Genomic DNA, 23,867 nt, shown 5'->3' on the forward strand with positions numbered 1-23,867 from the left:
CTATTGGAGGGTTAGGGTTATTGTCTCTGACTCGTACCACAATAAGGCCTTGTCGATGTAGTGTAGTTCCTCCTACTTGAATGGTAGGTTCCCAATAACCATGGACTGGTATGGGTTTGCCGTTACTGGCTATGAGACTCAGCCAGGATTCTGGAGGCTGGGTAAGCTGATTTTGATCCCAGTATTTTTCAAAGGCTGCTTGTTGGATAGTGGTGACTTGGGATCCGGTGTCAACTAGGGCAACAAAAGGAACTCCATTTATTTGAAGTGCCACTTCAGGACGGGATCCAACGTATCTTGGCATCCAGTGGGGATCTTCTGGACCTATTGGTTTACCTCCCGAGGGGTGGTCCTTGGCCTCGGGGGTTTCCCTGTTTAACTGCCAGCAGGTTGCTTCTGTATGGCCTGGTTTGTGACAGTACGTGCAGATTGGCCGCTTAGGGGTACTAGTGCGGTCAGGGGGGCGTCCGCCAGAATTTCTGTAATAAGTCTCTCTATAATTAGAGGGGAAGAGTCTTCTGGACACAGGTTTCTCATCATCTAGCATTAATGGTTTCTCCCATTGTTCCAACTTTTGGTGGACTTTCTCCAGACTTTTAGTCAGGAAATGGACTTGCTCAGTCAAGGCGGCAACTGCGTCAGGAACTGGAGCTTGGGTTGCCTGACTGACTATAGGTAAGGACTTTACAGGGGTAACCAGCTGTGATACAGGCACTTCAACAGATCTAACAGGTTCTGTTAGTGGGCTTTTTCCCAGTATGCTGATGGCTAATTCTTTAAAATCTAAGAAGGTAGCTCTTGGATGTTGGGCGGCTAACATTCTTAGTTGGCTCTTTAGATTGTCTGTATTGACGCCTTCAATAAATTGTTCTTTCAGGGTTTTGTCCTGATTCTCTGCCTCACGGGGGTCTACTTGGATAACAGCTCTAAGGGATTCCTGCAAAGATAATGCAAAGTCTCTGAGTGACTCACCAGATTGCAGTTTCTTGCTGAAGAACCTCATCTTGACCTCTGACACGGTTCTGGGTTCAAAGGTGGTGTCGAGACGTTCAAAAATCTGCTCCATGGTCTTTCTCTCTGAGCTCGGCCAAGATTTCACTTCTCTGAGCGCAGCTCCTTCCAATTGCGCAAGAAGAATCTCCATCTGTTGCTCTGAGGATACAGGGTACAATCTGAACACAGCAAGAATTTTTTCTTTAAAGTCCCTTAAAGTATGAATTTCTCCAGAATATCGTGGGAACCAGGGGGCCCCAAAATAATAAGGCATGGTTAAAGGCATTAAGCTTGGTGCTGCAGCGGTTGGTATTGCACTGCGACTTACTGCGGCTGATGCAGGGGGTCCGCTGAGGTCAGGCTGCACGTCATCTTCCTGCACAGACATGGTGACAGCAGGTGAATTATAGTTAGGTAAGTCAAATGCGTTTTTAGACACTTTTTGTACGGCGTTGCTATGGGCGACCGCTGCCTTGCGGGTGTATGGCCCTTTAAGAATTTTATTCCAGCTGAATACAATGCTGCAACAAAGTTGATTTTGGGTCTCTGGCAAAGTTCCTGCTATTAGTGCTCCTTATAGTTAGTAGAGGCAGCTGACAGGTTGCGATTACTGCTCGGACAGCAAGCAATGCGATTATTTTCTCTTCTTTTGCTCGCATGCGAAGTCTCGCGACTTCTGGGGCGTGCGCTTGTCACACTCTCCTCCCAGGATTGACACAGCAAAGGTAAGGCGGCTGGCTGGACAATTTTGCATAAATGGGTGGCACCAAACTTTCCCGCTCTGCAGGGGGTGTCACTAACTTATCCACAGTGATGGCGCAGAAATATTTAAACATGAAGGCCTCCGGCAACCATTTTAAGTGAATAGAAACAGTCAATTCAAATACAGCAAGCAGTTTTGTTGACACACAAATGTCTGATTTCCTCTCTTTGGATGCTGCGATTTTTATGCTGATAACTGGGATAACACTTCCATGCGACTTTGAAACAGTTTAAACAGTTCTGTGGCCCCACACAGTGTGCAATAAGTAAACAGTCTCTCAATAAAGCAAAGGGGCTTATTCTGATGCGACAGTCTTTTAGATAAGGCGCAGGGGTTAATAATCCTGTTCGTGACGCCAAATTTTTATGCGACGAGCCAGAACCACAGGGGCGACACATGAGATGCACGGTGGGCCGATGAGAGACAGCAATAATACAGTTCATCGGTTTACTCACGGTTAGCAGAAAGCCTCCCTGGGCTGGTCGCACAGTGAAGAGGAAGACAGCACGAAATCCTCCGGGGCACGCTCTGTGATAGGGAAACGCCAGCCAAGATGGTGGTTGAGGTGCCCGTGATGACAGGGGTGTTTAGAGTGCTTGTGGTGGCTGGGTCCCTTGATGGTATTTGTCGTGACGCCAGTACCGTTAATGGTGGTACAACCAGTTGTAGTAGCAATAGTGAAGAATGAGGTAGACAGTGGTAGGATACAACTCACAACTTTTACTGTGACTGGTTTTGATTGCAGCATAAACATCCAGATAGAATACAGTCTCTGGGTAAATAGAGGAATTCTGCTGATCCACTGTTAATAGGTTTTGGTAGGTCTTTACTCAGGCTGTGGTTCAGTATAATGCTTACTTGATTCTGGTCCCTTTAGAATCCATTGAAATTTGGTGAGGTTGCCAGTGGCTAAGGAATCCTTCACCTTTATTCTCAAAGGTCTTGCTGCCGTTTGGTGGCTTTTACCCTTTGATTTAAGCAGTTCCAATTTGTCCCTTCTCTGGACTGACCTTCTGTCACCTTCACATTCTCCTCTGTACACTCACTTCCTGAACTGAACACTGACCACAGATAAACCTGAGCTGGGATAGATATCCCAAAGTGGTGCTATCCCCATCTTGTGGTGGGAAGTATGAAGCACACTTGACCAGCCTATGAACAGGGATTAACAAATGTCAAATGCAAAATGACATGCAATACAGCGATGACAAAGAAATAATACATTTGCAGTTCCCACGTGTCATGAGTGGGACGCTGCACATGTCCAGAGGTCCAGGCAGGGTAAGTGAGCCGGGGGGGTCCTGGTGTGATCCTGGTGTGGTCCTGGTGTGGTCCTGGGGGGGGGTTATGGTGTGCGGCATGGTGTGCGGTATGGTGTGCGGCCTGGTGTGGTCTGGGGGGGGGGGTGTATGGTGCAGTCCGTCTGCCGCCCCCGCCCCCGCCCATGGAGCACCAGCCACCACTGCCGTCGATGTAACACATGTATTTGGCCCCACAAGTGTAGACTTTTTTTCCGTGGGGCCACATATATATGCGTTTCTCACTTTGTGCTGGTAGTGCACCGACACAGCATGCTGCCAGCACAGGAAAAAAGAGAGAACCCCCCTGAGGGAATGGGACTTTTAAGGCCAGAATAACACCAGAAATTGGTTAAAACATAAATGTATTGATTCGACATAAAATCAGCTATATAGAATAGGAGCCAAATATACAGTGCAATTGCATAACATGGTAAAATGTTTGTCAATTCAAACAAGAAAAAATTGGAGCACGGACTAGTAGAGGACACCCATCACCCTACGCGTTGCGGGAAACCCTTCATCAGGGGTGTGAGTAATGAAGTCCAAAGTGCTGAAATGTAGGTATTTCTGCAATAGAAAGTACACAATAATATACTGCAATCTTGTGCATGTATAAAACAAAACAAAATATATGAGTAACATACCCAGAAAAATGGCCGAGAGCCCCAGGCCCATACTAACGATTGGGACCCAGTTCTTCCAATGTCCCTTCCAGGTCACCTGATTGCTATGGTAGCCTTTGATTGGCTACCACAATGATCAGTCACTGTGAGGTCCGCCCCTGTGTTTTTCTCTCTCTGTGAATGGGAGAGGAAAGATCCTAAGTATCTTTCTATTTCTTTACGGAGAAGAAGAAAAAAAAAAAGGGTTTGTAAAGAAATAAAAAAATAAGGAAAAGTAAGGAAAAAATACCTAGATCAAGGTTTGATCTAGGTCAGTGCCAGGGTTAGTGTTTGGATTAAATAAGGGTCAAAGGTCAAGGTTTTATTTTGAGCAGGATTTTTTTTTTTTTAATTATCATTAGTGTCGGTCAGTGTCAGTATCAGAGTGTTTTAGGTAGGACAAAAAAAGAAGCAAAATGCGTACTATTGTTTCTGGGCTGTACTACGGGTTCCAACAACAACTGACATACACATATGTGATATGATTGCGATCGTCAGAAGCAGGGGAATTTATTTTGAGTTGTTCTTTGGTGGTAGGTTTTGGTACTAACAAGATATATACAGCGAAATTTTAAAAATATATATATTTTTTTACTAATTTGGGCCAGTTTTTCTTTGGGCTTTCATTTTGCAGTATATGGTTATGGATATCGCCTGTTTTTTTTACATTTTTTTTACCAATTTGTCCTGAAAAAAAACAAGGTATACTTATAGCACTGCCCCCTAGGGAGCTGCTGAGAATTACACTTCATAGATTCCCCTGGGTTACCTGTAGCAACATTCTGTAGAAACGTATCTCTTTAAATACTTGGCTCAGACAATGAACAGTCCAGGGGATTTGTTTTTTTGTGTTTTTATTGGAACTTGGATGGGAGAAGGGATGAGTGGGATACTCCAACTTGAACAATGCACAATTCCTAAGGACAACTGACTGTAGAGTGCGGCAAGGCCGCTGCTTCACCTTGCCACTGAAGTGAAGATAAAGAATATGTACTCTTGTTTAGGTTACTCTTCAGGGTCTAATTTGGCACCCCCTTTCTCACTGATTGTGTGTGCTGACCTTCTGTCCACTGACACCTTACTGGAGTGGTCCCCTTCCTAGGCAGACCCCTGGCAAGCTCCCTGGTACTCACAGACACTGTTTTTAACAAACCCACTCTGCTTCCAACTCCACTTGTCAGCTTCCTGGACCTCTTGGCTCAGCACCACACTCTGACTCACTAGGCCAACTGTCTGTGACCACCTTCCATGCAGACAGGAGGAGAGACAGCCATCACCCTCCTCCTGGGACCTGGCTTCCCGCCCAAAGACGCCCTGTCACATGTGCCCCTGGCTTTTATGACATATCCCAGGATGCACCACTCTTGTGCCAACCCACTGGGACAGCCACAAAAGCCTATGTGCCACTGGCTGGGTTTCCTCCACTGTCCAAAAGGCCCCCCTATTGGATACAGTGGGGATACTCTCTCACCCCAAAAAATCACCCACTGGACACATGCAACAGGCATAACTACAGATAAGGCTCCCCTGTGAAGCAGGTAGAGCAAACTATTCTTTTTCCTCGCACCTACCTAAGAGGGTGCTACATAATCTACCTGGATGCACTAAGTAATGTGATGATATGTCCAGTTTTACTAACAGATGTCAAAATTGCAAAATTGTGCTTAGGCATTTAGATTTGTTTTACCCTTATGCATGAATGGGGTTAAACCAGAGTTTAGTGCCACTTTAAATGTTATGTGGATGCATGTTGTTTGAGTCTTTTTATTGAGCTGATTTTCAGGGACATTTTGTTTGTCCTAAAATGACTCTCCATGAAGTGCTGTGTAGTTTGAAACATGTAAGAGCTTATAAAGACATCCTGTTATATCTGATAAATTCTCAGTAAAGAATATTAGATGTAATATTTCCAGTATGTGCTGTGATTTTTTTTTTTGGATTGCATCTTGTTTTGCTTAATTAAAGTTTATGTAATGACAACTTTTTTTTTGTGTTGGATAGAATAAGGAGGTTTCTGACACTGTCAGGTTTTTATGCCTGTATAAAAATGCATCCTACACCATCACCTTTAATTTGTTAAGGAGGGTGCACAGCCAACGTGGCATCATTAAAATCCAAGAAACAAGTTTTAGTAATATTAGTAATATCAGTCAATAGCAGTATACCATAAGTTACCAAACTCCCAGAAAAACAAACCACCTTAACCACTTTACCACCGGAGGATTTTGCTGTCTTACGTCTGGGCCACTTTTTGCGATTCGGCACTGTGCGACTTTAACTGACAATTGCGCGGTCATGCGACGCGGTACCCAAACAAAATTTACGTCCTTTTTTTTCTTACAAACAGAGCTTTCTTTTGGTGTTATTTGATCACCTGTGCGATTTTTACTTTTTGCGCTATAAACAAAAAAATTTTGAAAAAATAACAATATTTTTCACATTTTTTTATATGAAATTCCCCCCCAAAAAAATGTAAAAATCTAAATTTTTTTACATTTTTGGCCAATTTGTTTTCTGCTACCTATGTTTGGTAAAAAAAAAAATCACAATAAGCGTATTTTGATTGGTTTGCGCAAAAGTTATTGCGTTTACTAACTAAGGGAAAGATTTCTGTCATTTTTGGTGTTTTTGTTTTTAACGAATAATGGCGGCGATCTGCGATTTTTTTTGCGGGACTGCGACATTGCGGCGGACCGATCGGACCCTTGACTGACATTTTTGACACTTTTGGGGGTACCAGTGACATTACTACAGTAATGAGTGCTATATATGTGCACTGTTACTGTAAAAATGACACTGGCAGGGAAGGGGTTAATTTTATTGGAGAGGGAGGGGTTAATGTATGCCTGGTGCTTACTAACATGTGTGGGGGGAGGGGACTGAGTGACACAGGGACAGATCGCAGGTTCAGCTATGCTGAACCCTGCAATCTGACCCTGTCTGTCACTTAGGAGATCCGCCCGCTTTTTTTACACAAGCGGGCGGATCTCCAGACTCGATTCCCCGACGATCGGGGAAGAGCGGCAGTGTTCACCGCCGCTCCTCCCCTGGCCCGACTCCCGCTGTGACTGAATACAGAGGGAGCGAGCCTCCGTCGGCGCGCGCGCGCCACCCACAAGCGGAGGAGTCCAGCGACGTAGGTCTACATCGCTGGGCGGGAACGAGCCACTTTGCCGCATTACAGTCAACGTGACTGGTCGGCAAGTGGTTAAAGAGGATCTTCGGTCAAAAAAAGAAAAGCAGTAGAAGCCTGTAGCTGTTGACTAAATAGATAAATAGTGCCGCGCAATTAAAGTGCTCCAAAAGGGATATAGGTATATATGTAAAAAAAAATACGTGTAAACATTTTAAATAATTAATAAATAACAAAATTCAATATAAGTAGCTGTTGACTGTTAATAAACACACACTTACCAGTCAAGGCATAGAACGCTGTCCTTACCTAAGCCAATCCTTCGCTGGTCTTCAGGTCACAAGGGCACCATCTTGTATGTAGGAATCTGGCTGCGACTACCTGTGATCTCACAGCTGGCTTCCTACCACGAATGCAAGAGTTTTGCTGCACTTTGTGAATCGATCTGCAGCCTCCAGGGGCTTGTGACATGTCCCAGGTGGTTGCAGGCGGAGGGAGGGGGGCGAGCTTCCTCCCGCATGGGAGTGGGTACCTGCCAGAAACAGTTATCTGCTTCCTAAAAAATAAAAACTTCCAAAAATGTTGGAGGAGTGGAGGGTTTGATCAAGAAAAGCAGAACTTCCCTTATAAGATAAAGTTCCTGAAAATACCTGAAATCTTTCCTGAGGTCTTAGTTGTAAGGACACCCAGATAACATAAAAACCACTAGCGGTTTGGGGACCCTTTCTAAAGGTTGGTCTGTCAAGTTGAGAAAGGGGACCACAGTGTCTCCAAAACATTGTTGATTTTTTATATTTCTTCTTTTCAATTTTTATTGTCGCTACAAAAGTAAAAATTTGAAGTCTTTAACTTCTGGTGTCATTTTTACAACCTTTTTGTTTGTCCTGTATACCATTGTCGTTAGGACAGAAAATAATGAGAAATCCAAAATTGTACAACTGTCATCTGAACAAGAGGTGAGGGGAAATCATTCAATGAAGAACAATAGAATAAACAATTCCCAGTAAACTATTTGTTAACATTCATAACAATACTACAGTATAGTAGCATACTGCCATACTACAGTAAGCTTTGGGGCTGTGTGTTTCTATTGATGCACAAACTGTAGGGAGACACAATTCTAGTCTTTTTAGGGGAGGATGGCGCCATAGGACACTGCAAGAGAAAGAAGCCACCCTGAAACAGGAAACCTGGGGCTGTGCTTAGAATGCTCCCTACCCCATTGGAAGAACTCTCTTTGAAGGTCAGTGACTTTGAAGGTCAGTGGGAAGAATGCTCCTTACATTAATGATCAGTGAAAAGAAGGTTTATTACATTGGTGGTCCATAGGAAGAATGCTCCTTACATTGGAGGGCAGTGGGAAGAATGTTTCTTACATTGATGGTCAGTGGAAAGAATGCTCCATAAATTGGTGGCCAGTGGAAAGAATGCTCCTTAAATTGGTGGTCATTGGGAAGAATACTCCTTACACTCGTGGTCAGTGGATAAAATGCTCCCTTTCGTGGTGGTCACTGAGAAGAATGTGCCTGAAATTGGTTGTCAGAGGGAAGAATGCTCCTTACTGTCAGGGTGCTATTCAGGATAAAAATGAGAATGTGCTGAAAAGAACACAGAAGAATAAAAATGTGCAGGTGCTGAGGAAAAGACCTGGCATAGTTGCCAACTAACTCACACTGGTGCACGTTCACACACACCTGCTGCCAGAACTAGCGCCAAACACCCTATATGAGGTACTTAGACTTTGCTGAATGATCTTCAGCTACCAGTATTCCTTGTTCCTGTGTTTCCTATATTCTTTGGATTACCTGTTACTGACCTAGCTTGTCTCTGGACTTCTCTGCTGCCTGAACCCTGATTTTGATCCCGGCTTGCTCTAAGAACTCTGCTTCCTTGCTCTACCGTGCATGACCCTGGCTTGCTCCTGACTGCCCTTCTGCCTACTCCCTGGCTTGCCTTCCTATGTATGAATTTCGCTCCCATCCCGACTACGCCTCTTCAATCCGGTCCTGCCAGCCTGGTCCTGTTTCTTCCTTGGGTGCCACCTTGCCCATGGTCGCGGCCCTGGTTCCACTACACACCTGGGTCCTGCCATCTGTCCTGAAAAACCAGATGACAGCTATCCAATTCTGCTGTACTGCGAACAGCTTCCAGCAGATCTACCTAAACGGCACCCATGCTTCTTTGAGCCTAGCACTCCCTGTTCTCACCGTCAGGGGTGCTTGGCACTTAACTGCAAGGAAAGCCCTCTCATCAAATCAGCCTCAGACCAGGTATGTGACACTTACATTTATAGCAATTGGGAAGAATACTTCTTGCACCAGTGGTCAGTGGATAGAATGCTCTCTTTTGTGGTGGCCACTGGGAAGAATGTGCCTTAAATTTGTTGTCAGAGGGAAGAATGCTCCTTACTGTCAGGGTGCTATCCAGGATAAAAATGAGCATGTGCTGAAAAGAACACAGAAGGAAAAAAATGTGCAGGTGCTGAGGAAAAGACTTGGCATAGTTGCCAACTAAGTTACATTGGTGCAGGTTCACACACACCTGCTGCCAGAATTAGCGCCAAACACCCTATATGAGGTACTTAGACTTTGCTGGATGATCTTCAGCTACCAGTACTCCTTATTCCTGTGTTTCCTGTATTCTTTGGATTACCTGTTACTGACCTAGCTTGTCTCTGCTGCCTGAACCCTGGTTTTGATCCCGGCTTGCTATAAGAACTCTGCTTCCTTGCTCTACTGTGCATGACCCTGGCTTGCTCCTGACTACCCTTCTGCCTACTCCCTGGCTTGCCTTCCTATGTATGACTTCCGCTCCCATCCCGACTACGCCTCTTCAATCTGGTCCTGCTAGCCTGGTCCTGTTTCTTCCTTGGGTGCACCTTGCCTGTGGTCGCTGCCCTGGTTCCACTACACACCTGGGTCCTGCCATCTGCCCTGAAAAAACAGATGACAGCTATTCAGTTCTGCTGTACTGCGAACAGCTTCCAGCAGATCTACCTAAACGGCACCTATGCTTCTTTGAGCCTAGCACTCCCTGTTCTCACCGTGAGGGATGCTTGGCACTTAACTGCAAGGGAAACCCCCTCGTCAAATCAGCCTCAGATCAGGTATGTGACACTTACATTTATAGTCATTGGGAAGAATACTCCTTACACTGACCACTGGTGGATAGAATTCTCCCTATCCTGGTGGTCAGTTGGAAGAATGGTTCTTACATTGATGGTCACTGGAAAGAATGCTGCTTAAATTAGTCCTCACTTGGAAAAATGCTCCTTAAATTTGTGGTCACTGGGAAGAATGCTCCTTAAATTGGTGGTCAGTAGGAAGAATACTCCTTACACTGGTGGTCAGTGGTGGTTAATGGGAAGAATGCTCTCCAAAATAATGATCAGTGAGACGAAAGCTCTTTGTATTGGTGGTCAGTAGGAAGAATGCTTTTTAAATATGTGGCCAGTGGCAAGAATACTCCTTATACTGGTGGTCAGTGCATAGAATGCTCCCTATCTTGGTGGTCAATGGGAAGAATGCTCCCTAAAATGATGGTCAGGGGATAGAAAGCTCTTCATATTGGTGGTCAGTGGGAAGAATGCCCCTTCCATTGGTGCTCAGTGGGAAGAATGCTCCTTACATTGGTGGTCAGTGGAACAAATGCTCCTTACATTAGCAAACATCTGGAGGAACCCTAGGGTACCACAGTACCCTGGTTGAGAGAAACTGCCTTACATTATTACGGAGTCATTATTTTGGGCTGCGCTCATTTTGTAAAAGTAGCACTGGGAAAACAAATGTTGGAATTGCTTTTATTACTTTACCCTGCTTCTTCCTAGTTATAGACTATTGAATTTAAAAAAAAAACGTAAGAATATTTAAAATCCTCTATCAAATGAATCTTGGAAAGTAGACACAAATGAAAAGTTATCAATTTTAAAACTGCCACATGGCGAAATAAAAAAAAGAATTGACTGGACAGAGAGGGACACAATGCCTTTTGATCTGATTTAATTAAACTATTAATTCTTACATTATTATTTTGCAGCACAAAAATCATTCCCGCAGTTGTCAGTAAGCCATTTCCTGAAGTCATGATCTTATCGTAACTTGCACGTCCTGTATAAAATGTTGCTGTTACCATGTAATTGAGGTAAATATCTCAGCTATTGCATCCTTGTTCAGCATGAATATAAATTGGGATGCAGCTATAGAATTCATTGTCAAAACTATTTGCAGATTATCATTTGAAGAAAAAAATGTATAAAACCTCCAAATCTCCTTGTAATCCATTTATATAGAATACAGGCAGCACACAGGAAGCAAGGCATGGGTGGAAAGAAGTTGTAGCCCTGGTATGTAATTATTTGGAGCTGAAGTGAGATATTATTTACAGACAGTTTTGTTTTATTATAATAATTATGCATGGTACTTTATTAACCCTCTGTTGACAACTGTTTGTAACCTCAGAACAAAATTGTTATTTATTACAGTTTGCCAGTCAATAGATATGGTGGCTGCAGGGCCAGGGCAAGGAGGGGGCAGAAGGGCCACATGCCCTGGGCACATGCCCTGGGCACAGTGTTTATATGTGGAGGGGTGCACTGGGAGCTTTGGCTGCTCCATTCCACTGCATTGTTGGAGGGAGAATTCTGCTCTCTCCTCCCTCCACTAGCATTCTGCTGTAGGCCCCTTTCACATGACTGGACCGATCGGGTCCGCCTGTCCGTTTTTCAGGCAGACCGATCAGGCCAGCCATTGACCTCTATGGGGTGGTGGATATCAGGGAACATGTGTCCACTGACACCTGCCTGGCATCCAATCCAACAAGATCCACTAAAAACAGACGTTTGCCATCCGTCCAGCGGGTAGGAACGGATTGGATTGGATGAAAACGGACAGGCTGCCCGTTTTCATCCAATCTCCCCATAGGGGCGAGCGGGACTCTGACAGGTCCCTCTCTGCACACTGAGTGGAGACAGACCTGTCATCCGCCTGCCCAGCAGGGATCAACGAAGCGATCCCCGCTGAGCTAGCGGAGTCCGTCAAAACTGATCCGCCCCGTGTGAAAGGGGCTGTAGGCAGAAGAGAGCTGGCACTGAGAACACACCTCATTCTCACTGTGGCACCACAGGGGAGTGAGGGCAGACTGCCCTTCTTCCTGTCTCCCTTTGAGATCTGTGACATAGCTCATACCTCCCAACTTTTTGAGGTGGGAATGAGAAACACCTATTAGGAAAAGTATGTAGGCATAGGACACACCCCCTGCCACACCCCTTAAAGGAGAATTATACAAAAAAATAAATTGTCAAACCCACAAGTGCTTTATACTGACTTTTAAAATTTACAAATGCAGCAATTTAGAAATTGGATGAAAGGTTTAGCAGTTGAAAACACTTTTTAAAAGATAAAAAGTGCTTTTTACATACAACTATATGAATCAGACCAAAATGAGGGGCAAATGAGGAGGAAAGAGGGACAGAGGGACAGAGGGACTTTGTTCCAAATCAGGACAGTCACTTGAAATCAGGGACAGTTGGGAGCTATGTATAGCTCATGACCCAAAATGGGACGAAGGATAAGCTGCATTTATTCCCATTGGGTGCCATGCTAAGGAGGAGGACTGAACAGTAAATAGAGGGTGGGGGCACAACTCAGCTCTAGACCTCCCCTCTCCTCTTCTGAACCCCCCAAAAGCCCCTTAGCCTTCTCTCCTTTAAGGCCCATTCCCAAGGGCAGGCGGGGGTGGTAAAAAGCAGGCGACTGAGCCTTGGTGTTATCCTCACAAAACCACTCACCTGAACCCACCTACCTGAACAAGAAGATACAGCTGCTCAGGGCTGTATGCATGCAAAAATTAAATGGCATGTCATTCAGCAAGCCGTACCACTGCCAAACATTACCCATTCAAGTGAATGGGGCCATGCGTGCAGTGGGTTGGCATTTTTAAGGTTAAAACAGGTGGTAATAAGGTGACATATCACCTCCGTGGCACCTGTCAAATGCCCTTTGAAACTCAATCCACCATGAATTGCTTTTCAGAAAAATAGCAATGATGTGTGTATACCAGCTCTTAGAGCCCTTTTTAGCCCCTCTTCCTTCCCGTGGACCTCTTTTATGGAGACCTTTAGTTCCCCTCTGACCTAGATGACAATTAGTTCTCCTCAGACTGACACCACTGATGCTGTACCATTTTTTCCCCACTGACACTGATGCACCACCATTTTTCTTTCAAGTGACATCACTGATGCAGGGCCAATTTACCTTCAAGTGACACCACTGATGCAGGGATAATTTACCTTCAAGTGACACCACTGATGCAGGGATAATTTACCTTCAAGTGACACCACTGATGCAGGGATAATTTACCTTCAAGTGACACCACTGATGCAGGGCCAATTTACCTTCAAGTGACACCACTGATGCAGGGATAATTTACCTTCAAGTGACATCACTGATGCAGGGATAATTTACCTTCAAGTGACATCACTGATGCAGGGATAATTTACCTTCAAGTGACACCACTGATGCAGGGATAAATTACCTTCAAGGGACACCACTGATGCAGGGATAATTTACCTTCAAGTGACACCACTGATGCAGGGATAATTTACCTTCAAGTGACATCACTGATGCAGGGATAATTTACCTTCAAGTGACACCACTGATGCAGGGATAATTTACCTTCAAGTGACATCACTGATGCAGGGATAATTTACCTTCAAGTGACACCACTGATGCAGGGATAATTTACCTTCAAGTGACATCACTGATGCAGGGATAATTTACCTTCAAGTGACATCACTGATGCAGGGATAATTTACCTTCAAGTGACATCACTGATGCAGGGATAATTTACCTTCAAGTGACACCACTGATGCAGGGATAATTTACCTTCAAGTGACATCACTGATGCAGGGATAATTTACCTTCAAGTGACATCACTGATGCAGGGATAATTTACCTTCAAGTGACACCACTGATGCAGGGCCAATTTACCTTCAAGTGACACCACTGATGCAGGGATAATTTACCTTCAAGTGACACCACTGATGCAGGGATAATTTACCTTCAAGTGACATCACTGATGCAGGGATAATTTACCTTCAAGTGACACCACTGATGCAGGGATAATTTACCTTCAAGTGACACCACTGATGCAGGGCCAATTTACCTTCAAGTGACACCACTGATGCAGGGATAATTTACCTTCAAGTGACATCACTGATGCAGGGATAATTTACCTTCAAGGGACACCACTGATGCAGGGATAATTTACCTTCAAGTGACATCACTGATGCAGGGATAATTTACCTTCAAGTGACATCACTGATGCAGGGATAATTTACCTTCAAGTGACACCACTGATGCAGGGATAATTTACCTTCAAGGGACACCACTGATGCAGGGATAATTTACCTTCAAGTGACACCACTGATGCAGGTCCAGGTTTACTTTAAGTGACACTGCTGATGCAGAGACATTAATCCTTTAAGTGACATCACTGACACTGTAACACTGACACTGTAAAAGTTTTCCTTTAAGTGACACCACTAATAGAGGGAAAAATTTCCTTTAAGTGACACCACTGATGCAGGGACATTTTCCTTCAAGAGACACCACTAATGCAGCGTAATACAGTATTTCCTTCAAGTGACACCACTGACACAGGGACATTTTTCATTCAGGTGACACCACTGATGCTGAGCCATTTTTCCTTCAAGTGACACCATTGTCACAGGGATATTTTTCTTTCCATTGACACTTATACTGAGACCTTTTTGTCCCTCCAATGACATCACTGATGCACCACAGGGACATTTGTTTCCTTTGCCACTGTTAGCCCCATATTTGTACACCAATTTTAAACACTTCAGTTTTCTAAGGTGTACCACAACTATTGGAAGTATTTCAGCTTATGTCACATGCATTACATACATTTCTATATACGTGCCACTATTGGCTCCATCCTCCCTAAACCTGGGATGGAGGGGAAGGTGGAGGGAGCACAATTTGCCATCTCCACCTTGGGCACTGGTTGATCTTGCCCCGGCACTGGCTTACTGCATTTGTTTTCTTTTTCAAGCTAAGAACCTTTTAAACAAGTACAAGAAATACCAGTTTATCCTTCCAGAATTGTAGTGTCCTCACCACCCCCTGTGAACTGAACTTAAAAGCAATGTTATCTTTCTTTAGTAAACGACTGATCTTGTCATCCTCTGTGATTAAAGATAAGTGAGGGAAGACATGTTTGTAGTCCACCTTGAAAGGAAACCATGGTTCCCTCCATAAATACATTGGAGGAATGAGTGTAGCCACCGAGGGGAAATAAATGTTATTGACAAGTGAAAATAAAGGGTAAAATCCTGAGAACAATTGCAGCCACCACATCTAAGGACTGGTAAGCTACAATAGATTATATTTTTCCTTTTGGGTTTATATACACTTTAACCACTTAAGCCCCAGGAGATTTTACCCCCTTCCTCACCAGGGTTTTTTTTGCGATTTTTCACTGCGTGAGTTTAACGGACAATTGCGCGGTCGTGCGATGCTGTACCGAATTTGACGTCCTTTTTTTCCCCACAAACAGAGCTTTCTTTTGGTGGTATTTGATCACCTGTGCGATTTTATGATCATGCGCTATAAACAAAAAAAGAGCGTCAATTTTGCAAAAATAACAATATTTTTCACATTTTTTTATATGAAATTCCCCAAAAAAATGTAAAAATCTAAATTTTTTAACATTTTCGGCCAATTTGTTTTATGCTACATATGTTTGGTAAAAAAAAAATCGTATTTTGATTGGTTTGCCCAAAAGTTATCGCGTTTACTAACAAAGGGAAAGATTTTTTGTCATTTTTGGTGTTTTTTTTTTTTAACGAGTAATGGCGGCGATCTGCGATTTTGTTTGCGGGACTGCGACATTGCGGCGGACAGATCGGACCCTTGACTGACATTTTTGACACTTTTGGGGTTACCAGTGACATTACTACAGTAATCAGTGCTATACATATGCACTGTTACTGTAAAAATAACACTGGCAGGGAAGGGGTTAACTGTATTGGAGAGGGAGGGGTTAAGTGTGTCCTAGGGGCGTGTTTCTAACTGTGATGGGACATGGCTGCTAGTGTAAGAAGAGAGATCAACGGTCCTACATAGTAGAACGGTCTGATCTCCATTCTTACACAGGGGAGAATGACAGGCGGCTTGTTTAGATTAGCCGCCTGCCTTTCTCCCTTCCCGGCGAACGATCGCGAGTGACCGGCGGACATCGGGTCCGCCGGTCACACGCACTGACTTGTTAGGGAATGAGCCGGGGCTGGCACGTGCCTCAGCGCGCGCGCGCTCGCCCGCTATTGGCTCACAATCGAGTGACAGGCTAGTGACGTACCGGTACGTCACTTTGCCTGGCCGGGGCTGACCGCTGCAGTATATGTACTTGCGGCGGTCGGTTAAAGCTTATCTCTATGTCCTCTTAATGTGGTCACTGCAGATGCTGGTTAAGCATTTGGAGTCAATTGCATTTGGAGCAATCATACTAACTACCCCTTGGGTTCCCCCCAATATTTGTTGTCCAGTACACACTTTGTTTACCAGTGCCAAGCCTTGATACCTTTGGACCTTGAGATGTATTTGGTTTTTATAATATTAGAAAATCTTGACTTTATGCAAAGTTGTTGGCACTTGCAACAAAACCAGACAAAGGTTCTAATATTATACATTTTATTTGTATTTTTTTATATTTTTTAATATTGTTCTCTGTGTCTCTATTGGGATTTTTCCTAAGGAATACTTCTTACTTTCTGTCACATTGACACAATATGATGGGGCAAATCTACCAGAGGGGACACTGATGGAAGAAAACACCTATCATACCCTGTTCTCTACTCTGTCTACATTGACACACAAATTTGGATATAATTCTAGTTTATTATTGACTAGAGAAAACCACTGGTGCAAAGCTGTAAATGGAACTGTCATCACGTTGTACCATACTACTAGGCAAAGATAACCTCACACCTAGCAGAGCCCTAAACCCCCAACCAAGCTCCCATTCTCTCCAGAACTCTTTTTACAAAAACTCTGTGATATTTCATACGTTGTGTGACAAATAATGATCAGATTTGTATGCAGGAGAGACAGCCCAGATCCTAGATGACTCTTTCAAAAACAATTATCAGACGAACAGTTCATTGTGCAGCAGAACGTTGATGCTAAAGAGCCTCATAAAATGTTTCCTAAAATCCTTGGCTTTAGCAGAAAACATTCATTCCAGTTCATTTGGAAAGAGTTTAAAAATGTTTTTTTTACACACATTAAAAAGACGCTTTTCTAGCCAGACATTGAAGATGAAAGAAACCTTCTTTTACTGAACTCTAGCCTACCCTTCAGTCTTGAACAGTTGTACATGCTGATCTCCTGTACTAAAATTGTTTGCTCTGATATCACTGCACACTGTGCATTAGAAACTGCAGCAAATCAGATAGAGCCCACCTCATTTCCTGGTTGAAGGACGTCTAGGCATAATCCAGCCCAGCCCTTTCCAACCAGAGTTCAGTGGTACCCTAAGGTTCCTCCAGAGCTACAATTGGTTCAGTCATGATATAATTCATGGATTGACATGTACATAGGTGATCAATAGATTTACAAATTTGCCCATTCTACGCGTTTCGCAATATGTTCATTGCTTCATCAGGAATACAGTATAGGCAAGTGATTCACCTGGAAGAGGCATACTTCATTTTAGTTATCAGGAATACATATTAATCCGATAAGAGGTGTCATCAGAGCCATCAGCCAAAAAACCCCAACCGTCCATCCAGGGGGGGCCCAAATTAGCTCTCCCATAGGGGCGGTCATGAAAGTGCAGACTGGACCGTGCTTAAGTTTACGGGTAAAACCCACCACAGCAGGCAAAAGGTGGAGATGAGGGATATTTAATATGTGAACCAGAACGATAGAGAGCCAATGATGACCTGGGCTCAATTTGGGCCCCCTCTGGGTGGGCGGTTGCGTTTTTTTGGCTGGCTGCTCTGATGACACCTCTTATCGGATTAATATGTATTCCTGATAACTAAAATGAAGTATGCCTCTTCCAGGTGAATCACTTGCCTATATTCATGACAAAGCAATGACCATATTGTGAAACGCGTAGAATGGGCAAATTTGTAAATCTATTGATCACCTATGTACATGTCAATCCATAAATTATATCGTGACTGAACCAATTGTTGCTGCTATTTTTATTCTATGTTTTTGTAATAAATTATATATATTTTCATATTTATGCTTGCCTCCTTTACTGGATGTATCAGATCCTATACAGTCCCATTTATTTCATGGCCATGAAGGGTTTCTAGGACCAGCAGGCCAGATACTTGTCTCTCAATATATATATATATATATATATATATATATATATATACACATTTTTTTTTTTATACAGTATCTCACAAAAGTGACCTTGGTCTACATGGCTGTCATCCCAGGAGGAAGCCTCCTCTGAAGGCGATGCCCAAGAAAGCCCCCAAACAGTTTGCTAAAGACAAGCAGACTAGGGACATGGATTACTGGAACCATGTCCTGTGGTCTGATGAAAAAAAGATAAACATATTTGGTTCAGATGGTGTCAAGCAAGTGTGGCGGCAACCAGGTGAGGAGTACAAAGACAAATGTGTCTTGCCTACATTTAAGCATGGTGGTGGGAGTGTCATGGTCTGGGGCTGCATGAGTGCTGCCGGCACTGGGGAGATACAGTTAATTGAGGAAACCATGAATACCAACATGTACTGTGACATACTGAAGTAGAGCATGATCCCCTCCCTTCAGAGACTGGGCCGCAGGGCAGTATTCCAACATGATAACGACCCCAAACACACCTCCAAGATGACCACTGCCTTGCTAAAGAAGCTGAGGGTAAAGGTGATGGACTGGCCAAGCACGTCTCCAGACCTAAACCCTATTGAGCATCTGTGGGGCATCCTCAAACAGAAGGTGGAGGAGCGCAAGGTCTCTAACATCCACAAACTCTGTGATGTCATCATGGAGGAGTGGAAGAGGACTTCAGTGGCAATCTGTGAAGCTCTGGTGAACTTCATGCCCAAGAGGGTTAAGGCAATGCTGGAAAATAATGGTGGCCACACAAAATATTGACGCTTTAGGCCCAATTTGGACATTTTCACTTAGGGGTGTACTCACTTTTGTTGCCAGCGGTTTAGACATTAATGGCTGTGTGTCAAGTTATTTTGAGGGGACAGCAAATTTACACTGTTATACAAGCTGTACACTCACTACTTTACATTGTAGCAAAGTGTCATTTCTTCAGTGTTGTCACATGAAAAGATATAATAAAATATTTACAAAATTGTGAGGGGTGTACTCACTTTTGTGAGATACTGTATATCATATAGCCCCGGTTGTCAAATAGTATAAGTATGCCACATGTTTTCACCAATGTACCATGAGCTGTAGCTATAGTAATTATTAGTAGGGATTCCCTGAGAACCTGAGGTTTTTTTTTTTTTTTTTTTTTAATGTTAACCGCTTGCCGACCGCCGCACGACTATTTACTGCGGCGGTCAGCCCCTCAAAGGCAAAGCGACGTAGGGCTACGTCGCTAGCCTGTGAGGCTCTAGGGAGGGAGCGCGCTGCGCCGGAGGCGCGCTCCCACGCGGTCACGGACCCCCCGCGCGTGTGCCCGGCGGACCCGATGTCGCGATCTTCCGTTACACCAGAAGAAAGGCAGGCGTCTAATGTAAACAAAGCCGCCTGTCATTCTCTCCTGTGTAAGAATGGAGATCAGACGGTTCTACTATGTAGGACCGTTGATTTCTGTTCTTACACTAGTAGCCACAGCCAATCACAATTAGAAACACGCCCCTAGGACACACTTAACCCCTCCCTCTCCAATACAGTTAACTCCTTCCCTGCCAGTGTCATTTTGCAGTAACAATGCATATGTATAGCACTGATTACTGCAGTAATGTCACTGGTAACCCCAAAAGTGTCAAAAATGTCAGTCAAGGGTCCGATCTGTCCGCCGCAATGTCGCAGTCCTGCAAAAAAAATCGCAGATTGCCGCCATTACTCGTTAAAAAAAAAAACAACAAAAATGACAAAAATCTTTCCCTTTGTTAGTAAACGCGATAACTTTTGCGCAAACCAATCAAAATACGCTTTTTGCGATTTTTTTTTACCAAACATATGTAGCATAAAACAAATTGGCCGAAAATGTTAAAAAAATTTTGATTTTTACATTTTTTTGGGGGGAATTTCATATAAAAAAATGTGAAAAATATTGTTATTTTTGCAAAATTGACGCTCTTTTTTTGTTTATAGTGCATGATCAAAAAATCGCACAGGTGATCAAATACCACCAGAAGAAAGCTCTGTTTGTGGGAAAAAAAGGACGTCAAATTCGTTTAGGTACAGCATCGCAGGACCGCGCAATTGTCCGTTAAAGTCACGCAGTGCCGAATCGCAAAATAGGCCCTGGTCAGGAAGGGGGTAAAATCTTCCGGGGCTTAAGCGGTTAAAGAGGTTAGGGAAATCTGGTCTAGCCCTTTCCTCCGCAGCCTGACTGTCCCTGGGTCACCCAGTTCATTTATTGGAATTTAGTGCTTTCAATTACTCTTCCATATTGACAAGCCATTTTGATATTGAGAGGAGTACTGAGGCAGGGTGCTGTGATGTTTTCAGGATGCTATGTACAGTACCCTGATGGCTCCTCCCACCAGCCATCATCTGCCTGCATTGCATGGAGAAGCACAGAGACCTAGTGATGATGTAACTGCGTCTAAAATAAGGTAAGTATTGGAAAAAAAAAAGTTTTATTTAAAAATGTCATTAGCATGGTAATAAGGGGAGAAATGAAAAACTAGGGAAGGCAAAATATAAGCTGATTAGACTTGAGCTTTAAGGTCCGTGGTTCATGGCCATGGCTGCAACTTAAGCACACGATGCTCTGAAACACACGCAGTACCAGGAACCTAGCCACAGACATTACAAAATAATTGACATAAAGAAAGCAATTTCTTGACTTGATGTAATTACAAGTACACTATCCTGCCAGACTGCACTCCTATCCAACAGTGACATCTGGAGAGTTGGCTATTTAAGTGGTCCCTGCGAGTATTTAATTATCTTCCCCTTTGATACTCACTGGTGAGGGAAAATAGAAGTCTTATTATATATTTCTTTTTTTTTACTAAATTAAATCTCGGCAATCTAGGCTGCAAATTCCAGTCAATGTAAAGAACAAATGAGAAAATCTTGGTGCTGGTCTCTAGTCTTAGGACAGAATTTCTGCAAAACTCAATTTTGATGAAGTTTAAGATGCAAAAAATGTTGGTTATGAAAGCTGATTTTCATTATATTTTAACCTAAAGCAACCTTTTAAGAAATGATTTATTATTTTTATTAATTTTGTATCTTTTCAAAAAAAAAAAAAAAAAAAAAAAAAGCTTTTGTAGAACATGCCATTAAAAACTATTTGAGTAGTTTCTGTACATTTTGAATTGATTGCTACTGTATCCATTGCTGATACTTTTGTAATATTGCAGTCATTTGTAAGTTTCTAAAATGTAATAGGAATTTAATGAAGTTAAAAAAAAACACCCGCGCTGTCCCTTCAGAGCTCAACAGCTGTGACTCCCACACAGAGATGTATAGTAACTAAGTAGAACTACTTCACTACTGTACTTAAAGCGGAGTTCCACCCAAAAGTGGAACTTCCGCTTTAGGGAGTCCTGACCCCCCGACATGCCACATTTGGCATGTCATTTTTTGGGGGGGGGGGAGCGGGTACCTAGTTTTGACAGGTACCGGCTCCCACTTCCACTCGGAGCGCCGCGGCGCCCTGAGCAGAAGTTCTCCTCTCCCCCTCCCTCCCTGCAATCTTCTGGGACACGTCAGAGGTCCCAGAAGATTGCCGGCCAATCACGGCGCGCAGCGCGACTCGCGCATGCGCAGTGGGTACCCGGCTGTGAAGCCGCAAACTGTAACAGCCGGGTGCCCACAGCAGTGATGCCGGCGCCGAGGGAGAGGATCGAGGCTTCCGGCGGCCGCATCGCTGGACGGTTGGACAGGTGAGTAAATGGCTGGAACTCCGCTTTAAGTACTGAAAGGCGGTATCTGTACTTTCCTGGAGTAGAATTTTTTTCTCCTACTTCCACTTTTACTTCACTACATTTTTTAAATGATTTCAATACTTCTACTCCGATATTTTTTTTTTTTGTGCTGCATAGTTACTCGTTACAATTATAAAAATTGCCACTGCCAGAACAGTAGATGGCAGGTTTCATGAAGTTCAAAAAAATGTGTATAATGTCATGTGTAAATCAGCGCATACGAAAATAAATGCTACTGTATGTATAAATAAAAGGGTCTACATATCTGCTGTTAAGGGGAAAGAGAACCCCCCCAACCAAGGAGAGTCACAAGCGTACATAGACCTTTTTTCTGGTAAGAGGCTGATTTTGCTTTTTTCACTGGAAGTTGAGAGCACATGTTTTGCAGTTTTGTTTCACTGGAAGAGTCTATTTGGATATTATTTTGCACTTACCTTCATCCGCCGGGTAAGGGGGAAATCCACAAGGTGGGGGGAGTCTGCCCCTATTGTTTGGAATAGCACGTGTTTGATTTCTGCACCTTTGAAAATATATTCATCTTTTTTGTCACATATATATGGTATTATGGCATTATATATATATATATATATATATATATATATATATATATATATATATGGACTTTTTATTGCCTTTGATTTCATACACTCTTCCTTTATTTCATTATTGGAATATATTGTTGTATATCACATTGGTTTATATATGATTTTGCGCACCAATAAGCTGTGGAGAAAAAAAAACATGCAGGGAAGAGAAGGAGGGAAGGGGGAAGGGAGGGACATACTTTATCTGTTTTTGTTTACAAAAAGTCACAGCCAAAGGAATTGTGATTGTCCTTTAGGTTAATCATTTGAAATAATAAAAAACAATATGATGTTCAAACTTTTGACTTCTTTCTTTAATAACTACATAACACAGTACTTGTACTTTTACTTTCAGTACTTGAGTAGCACATTTTTTTAAAAAACTACTGGTACTTTTACTTTCAGTACTTGAGTAGCAAAATTAAAAAAAAAAAAACTACTTGCAATACTTAAGTACAAAAAATGTTGAATACTTTAGTACTTCTACTCAAGCCACTTTTTGATAGAGCACTTCCACTTCTACTCAAGTCACTTTTTGATAGAGCACTTCCACTTCTACTCAAGTCACTTTTTGATCGAGCACTTGTACTTTTACTCAAGTATGGGTTTCGAGTACTTTATACAAGTGTGCTCCCACACACATGGCGGCTCGGCCAATCGAATGGCTGGAGCACGCGAACCCGTAAGGAAGACCAGGTGAAGATGGAAGCCCTGTCAGCGGTGACAGTGTTTCACTGGAAGGCTTCATTCTAAGGAAAGCATTGCATAAGGTGCTAGTATACGATGCATACTATCACAATATGCTGTTGTCTTGCAGGTTTTTTTTTTTTTCTAAAAAGATGTGGTTTACTACCACTTTAAAGCCCATATTTGGGCTTGTGACTCTACCCTCACTATCAGATCACAGGCTGGGGCGGGTTCATGATGACCTGGGCTCAAAGGAAGTGGGTATAATGACGCTGGGTATCAGACAGACATCTAGTAGCAGAAAAATGCACCACAGGGGAAATCTCTGCAAGAAAGCCTGACTATACCAGGGTTTATCCTATCTTTTAATGGGCTATGTATTTGTATTATGTTATATTTGATAGGATTTCTGCTTAAAAGAAAAAAAAAAAAACTATGAAAACTTGAGAGCAATATTTACTATTCCAAGGTCTTTCCAAAACTAAAATAAAAAGCTTTGATTGGAGTTGGACTTTAGTTATTCAGTTGACCGGGGCAAACAAGAAACATGAAGCAGGGCTTGCCTTCCTCAAAAAGACCATCATGCTTTGCAGTCTAAATCTTATAGCTCTGCCTTGTAAAAAATGGCA

The sequence above is a fragment of the Pelophylax lessonae genome (assembly GCF_965119305.1).
Source record: "Pelophylax lessonae genome assembly, chromosome: 8".
In the NCBI taxonomy this organism is placed as follows: domain Eukaryota; kingdom Metazoa; phylum Chordata; class Amphibia; order Anura; family Ranidae; genus Pelophylax; species Pelophylax lessonae.